At 33.6% G+C, this 5861-nt stretch overlaps 2 non-coding genes across 2 annotated transcripts; one reads left to right on the top strand and one right to left on the bottom strand.

Moving 5' to 3' along the window:
• Positions 1-744: 744 nt before the first annotated feature.
• On the bottom strand, positions 745-817 carry Trnav-aac. The gene has a single exon. It is a non-coding gene; the product is annotated as a tRNA-Val (tRNA).
• A 994-nt stretch (positions 818-1811) lies between these two features.
• Trnai-uau lies at positions 1812-1902 on the top strand. Its single transcript is given in 2 exon segments — positions 1812-1849; positions 1867-1902. It is a non-coding gene; the product is annotated as a tRNA-Ile (tRNA).
• Positions 1903-5861: the final 3959 nt, after the last annotated feature.

Here is a 5861-nt window from a genome sequence, read left to right as displayed (position 1 = left end):
TATATTCAAACAGCAAATCAACGTAGCTTGACATCCGAGTAAATATTATGCAGTACATAGAAAATTAGATTATCCCAATATAATTAGCTTAGGAAATGATACATACAGTCAACTGATTAAATTGTGAAAGTAAATTTTTAAATAAATGAGTTATTTCAATAATCACTAATGCTTATTGCTTTAGACTGGATTGCCTNGCCACCAACCGTTAGTTATTTGATCAAACACTCCAGTGATTTCGCTTTCTAAACTTACGGGTTGCGACTGTGTAGTGAAATTATGAAATGTGTCGTACGTAATCAAATTATGTTCATCACTAAAGTACAGTAGTGCATGGTGATTGACTGTTAGTCACAAATTAGCTGAGAGCATAGCATTACTCATCGAACTAAATTGTCGAGAAAAGTAGTTCGTTTAAACTATATATTCAAACAGCAAATCAACGTAGCTTGACATCCGAGTAAATATTATGCAGTACATAGAAAATTAGATTATCCCAATATAATTAGCTAAGGAAATGATACATACAGTCAACTGATTAAATTGTGAAAGTAAATTTTTAAATAAATGAGTTATTTCAATAATCACTAATGCTTACTGCTTTAGACTGGATTGCCTATGAGAGTTATACAGCAAAATGGAAAACTTAAAAATTAAGTTTACGTAGTTAATGCATATGCAGTTATTTTCACTCATTATACAGTACAATGAGTGAACTTCCCAAAAAACTATAGAAATTTAGCTTATGCCTGCTAGGGGTAGAACCTGGGACCTTCCGCGTGTTAGGTGGATGTGATAACCACTACACCACAAGCACTTGCTCCAACTAACGGTCAAATATGATCAATAACGCACCTCTTGATTACGTCCATTCCGACCCAGAAGCATTTCACCCTGTTGGATTTACCGTTGCGTCGTTAAGCCGCAGTTCACGATTCGACACAAGTCAAACTTTCAAGCTCATCGCGTTTCGAAATTAAATTTAAACTTCTCAACTAATAAAGGAATTTGATGGAAAATTTGCCATGTGTCTTTGGAATAAAACACAATACTAGTGTTTACTACGCCACATTAATAATCATTCTTATGAATGGAGACGAAGCCGGGATTATATTTTTCTAACAATTGCGTCTGGTGCACGAAACTCCGGGCTTTCGTATGAAAAATAGTCGTAATGACAAAAAGTTCATTGACCTTTCGTTCACGACTAAACAATTTCTTGTCCTGTAATAATAAATCCGAGTTTATCTTTAACTTCTTACAAAGCGTTCACACCACTTTTATTATCCACATTGTACGAGTAAACATATACAATGTTATAGAATGCAAAATGCACGCAGAACTTCGTTTTAAGCGTGTAACTTTGAGCCAGGAATCCTCCACGTGTGTTCGGCGAAATTTTCAGAGAATAGGAGGCCATTGTTTTCGTTCGGGGAACCACAAGTGAAACGCAAACTGACTTTTACTGAGTGAACCCGCATACGAGGCATTACTGTGTGAAGTAACAGAACAAATATTCTCTTTGCTGTAAATTCGACAATTGCAAATTTAGTCGGATAAATAATTCCATGCTTCGCCCACTTGTTTCCAAAATTCGCTATTTTTAATTTTAATTTCGTGACGATTGTTCGATTCTGGTGCGCCGTTTTTGCTTTGTTGAGTCTGACCTTTGAAGAAAGCGAAACGCACAAAACACACAGACGCTACGTGAAAGGTTAATTACGAATTGGCTTATCGCGAGCGTCGTTCGGAATCGTTTCGCGTTCGCAAACGAAAATGTTGGTAACTGTTAACGTGATTGGGAAGTGTGTTCCCCAGTGGCGCAATTGGTTAGCGCACGGTACTTATAAGCAGTACTTGTGAGTTATGCCGGGGTTGTGAGTTCGAGCCTCACCTGGGGAATGTATTGATTTCTTTTTAAAAACAGAAATTTGGAGTTATGTGGAATATATACTCTCCACGAACAAACTCTGATACGAATGTAACATTCTTATCGTTGGAAATTCGGGTTTAGGAAAGTCTATGTTGCTTAACACTTTTTTCAAAGATTTTGTTATACGTAAAAATTTAAAAAAATGACCCTCAAAATTCTTACATTTTTGGACTCGGGAGCTTGAAATTTCTAAACATGCAAAAACCTTCAGGGGTTTCTTGTGTGTATGGATATTAGTATATGTGTCGGAGGGCACGATTTTGTTCCCCCAATTTGAAGCATAATAATTCCTATGCTTTTTGTCGAAATTTTCCAAAATTTTGCAAAGAAGTTTGTATATTAGGAGAATTGATGCTATTAAATTTTGGTAGTTAAACGTCGAGAGGATGGTGGATCACATTTCAAGTACGGTCGGACTTAATGAAGATTTTACTTTTTATTAACATTTACAATTTTTTATCTAATTAATACCTACCCTCAAAATCAAGCTTTTTATCATTTTATAATAACTAAAAATATAAAAAGTTTTTTTATAAGAAAATCTCATAAATAATGGTGCCACACGCAAATTTATTTATGTTTAATAATATAAAATTTATTTTTTAATTAAGATCTCATAACAGCCGGGAAAGTTACGCGACTCGTTGCTGGATTTTTTAAAATAGGTTATTTAACAACTCATGCTACTCAAGACGCCCAGTGGTACAGAAGTAAAATTTTAATGTATAGTGGACTTGATCTGTACGAAGATGACTCGAATTCGTTTGTAGAGAATTGTAGTTCGTGGCCGAAGATAAGAATATGGCGACATTTTGTTTTAATACTCCTACACAAGAGCATACAAATCACTTAAAGCTCAATTATGTAGCAAGTGGCTGGGTTGATCCAAAAATTTTGGCAAAGAGTTCTTCAGAACAGACCTTTCCTAACACGAGAAATATAAGAACAGTACATTAAAACGAACTAAGTTATATCACTTGGTCATTGTATCGTTGTACTGGCTAAAAATGTACATTTTATGACAGTTTTATTGCATAGCATCACTTCTAAGTGGTGTTTTTTTTTTTTTCGTTTTTTGTAATTGTCGAATTTGTTTTATCTCTTCATTAGGTAAACCACTCAAAGTTTAAGCTTCGCTCATTTAGAGTTTGGTTACACTGTCATATATCAGGTGAGGTTAAAACGGAACAGAAACGTCACAAATATGGCGCCGGGCAAAACACACATGCGCAACACGTATATCCGTGATTCCAATACAGTATGGCACATGCAAGTTATCTATTGGCAGTTTGTGATCACGTGACTTGTTTTTAAAAACAGAAATTTGGAGTTATGTAGAATATATACTCTCCAAGAACAAACTCTGAAGATAGGATACGAATGTAACATTCTCATCGTTGGAAATTCGGGTTTGTTAAGTGTAATACGCCATTATTCTTCCAAACAATGTGTTAGCGAGATTGAAACGAAAGCGTCGCGAGTAATTTTATCGTCTATACGTTCGTTGTCTGCAAACAAATTAAAATTATAGTTTCTCTATCAAAACTATCGTTCCAGACAAATGGAAAATTAAGATATACTGTTTTTGACATTTATTATAATTATTTAAAATTTGCATATTAGATAAATTTTTGGAATAATCAATATATTTTTAAAAAGTAAAATTTATTTCTTTTACTTTTATTTTCTTCTTTCGTACGTCCGTCTGTCGTCGATTAATTTAATTTGATAAAATGATAGAAATAAAATTGATCATTTCATCACATTTAACTATATACACTACGTACAATACAATTCAGATATTAAAACAACACAGATTGTGTTATTTTAAGTAAAAGTTCAATTAACTTCTACTTTTCATAATGATTTTGTCTGATTCAAGAAATTTTTTACTAGGACTTTCATCTGCATATAAAAAAGCGAAATACGTCATTAACTGTGAGTAAAATAAAATAGAAATGCAACTCATTTTCATGGTGCTCCAAGATATATATGGCCGAACAACTTATAAAGTTTACGGACTTCGTTGAGGCAATACAATTTCGCGTATTTCGCAATTTTTTGTATGAATATTTATCTAAACTAAATAGTCTTTTAGTGCAAGTTCTAGGTTTCCTCGAATCTTGCAGTTCTTTAACACTTGAAAATATAGAAATCAAACTCTCTATCATCTGCAAAAGAAAATTGTTTAAATTGAGAATTTCCAGATTCAATACGAAATTTCACCTGAAGTATACTAATTTTCGGTTTTCGTGAAGACGAAATCCAGACATTTTATTCCTCGACGTGGTCAATACAATCATTTTAACAAATTAACTGAAATACATTTAATATATCAATATTTAAGTTTAGCTTAAAAGTATAAAACGTCTTTAATAATTAGAAAAAAATGAAATCTATATCTATATCTATATATATATAAATGGACGTGTGTGTCCCTATATTTCACTTTTCAGCCAAAACTACACATCGCACATGAATGATGTTTGTATGTGGTACTAGCCCCAAGTCTCCATTCGTGCACTATGGTGGTTGCGTCTCGATAGCTATAAGGGTGCGGGAGATATGGGCTTGAAATTGGTTGAAAGTGGAAGATTTTCTATTTCGATTTAAAAAATTTTTGAGTTCGAATTGGTTCGATTATAGAACGATTGTAAACGTTCCAGAAAATTGATCAAATTGAAAATAGTTCGTTTGACTAGACGTAAAAATTCTCTAATTAGTCTGGAAACGGGGGACCTAATTCTTGCATTCTGTGGAAACGGGTAAGATTGGCTATAATGTAATTATCTTAATCTTCACTATCGTTACTTTTTGCCCACAAATAAAAACCCAGCGAAGCGGGTCCTTGCAGCTAGTATTATATAAATCAAGGATATAATTTTGCTAAAATTTTGAACTTAATTTATCGGATCTGATTAAATTTGTCAAAGATATGTACACCAGCATATTAGCGACGATGTATGAATTTTGAGGGCGGTCTTTGAATATTAAGAATACATTTTATCAAGCCCATTGTGTGTTCTATCCGGTCCACAATGATGGGCGAGCTGATGGAAAGGGACGAAACCCGATATATCCGGAATGACCCCCGAAAAATTTTTGTGGATATTACACCCGCCGAATTTGTTTGCCGGTCCACCAGAGAGATAGGCTGACACAGTAGCCACTCGGCCATCCGGCCATCGATTTTAAATGTTTGCATATACTGTACTTACTTTAAAATTTATCTTTAATTTGTAACTAGTGCAAATATGAAAAATTAAAAATTTTCGTAATAATTTTTATAATTTAATCATCAGAATATATTTAATATTTAATAATTGAATATTTTGAATATTTACATACGTACTTTCAGTCTGTCTAATGTTGTCATTGATAGAAAAAGAATTTCTTAAGTTTGGTGAAAGGAGAAATTGCCTAGAAATATAGTTAGGCCTATATAATATAACAAATAATTGCTTATAAACATCAATTACTTTTTTAAAATTATATTGATAATAATGTTGAATTACATAATATACACTAAATTAAAAATTGATTTCGATTGACGGATAAATTAACCTGAGTAAATTAAACGCATAACATGGGCGATCTGCCAAAGGGAGGATTTTTATTGGAAATTTGACTCTATGTGTTAGACACGTGAAAATCCAGTAATTCTCTATGCGGCCAGCTCGTTGGTGAAGCGCGAATCCGCGATTATCACTCAGTATTCAGTAGTTTCCACTGATCCACTGGTGGGTAGGACCCAAGGACTATATACTACAAGGATAGCCAGATCCCTATTCTACAGTGTTAGCCAGGAATACCAAGTTAGTGACGTCAGCACAAGACCTGACCTCTCTGTTTACATAGAGCAGAGTGTGCACGTGTTTAGTTTTCGCTTTTAATATTCGTCCAATTTTGTGATTAACGAAGTGATTTA

The sequence above is a fragment of the Centruroides sculpturatus genome, unplaced genomic scaffold (assembly GCF_000671375.1).
Source record: "Centruroides sculpturatus isolate CEXI.00-Female unplaced genomic scaffold, Cexi_2.0 scaffold3675, whole genome shotgun sequence".
Classification (NCBI taxonomy): Eukaryota; Metazoa; Arthropoda; class Arachnida; order Scorpiones; family Buthidae; genus Centruroides; species Centruroides sculpturatus.
The sequence above is the reverse complement of the archived record's forward strand: the minus strand, read 5'-3'. Positions and strand labels throughout refer to the sequence as shown.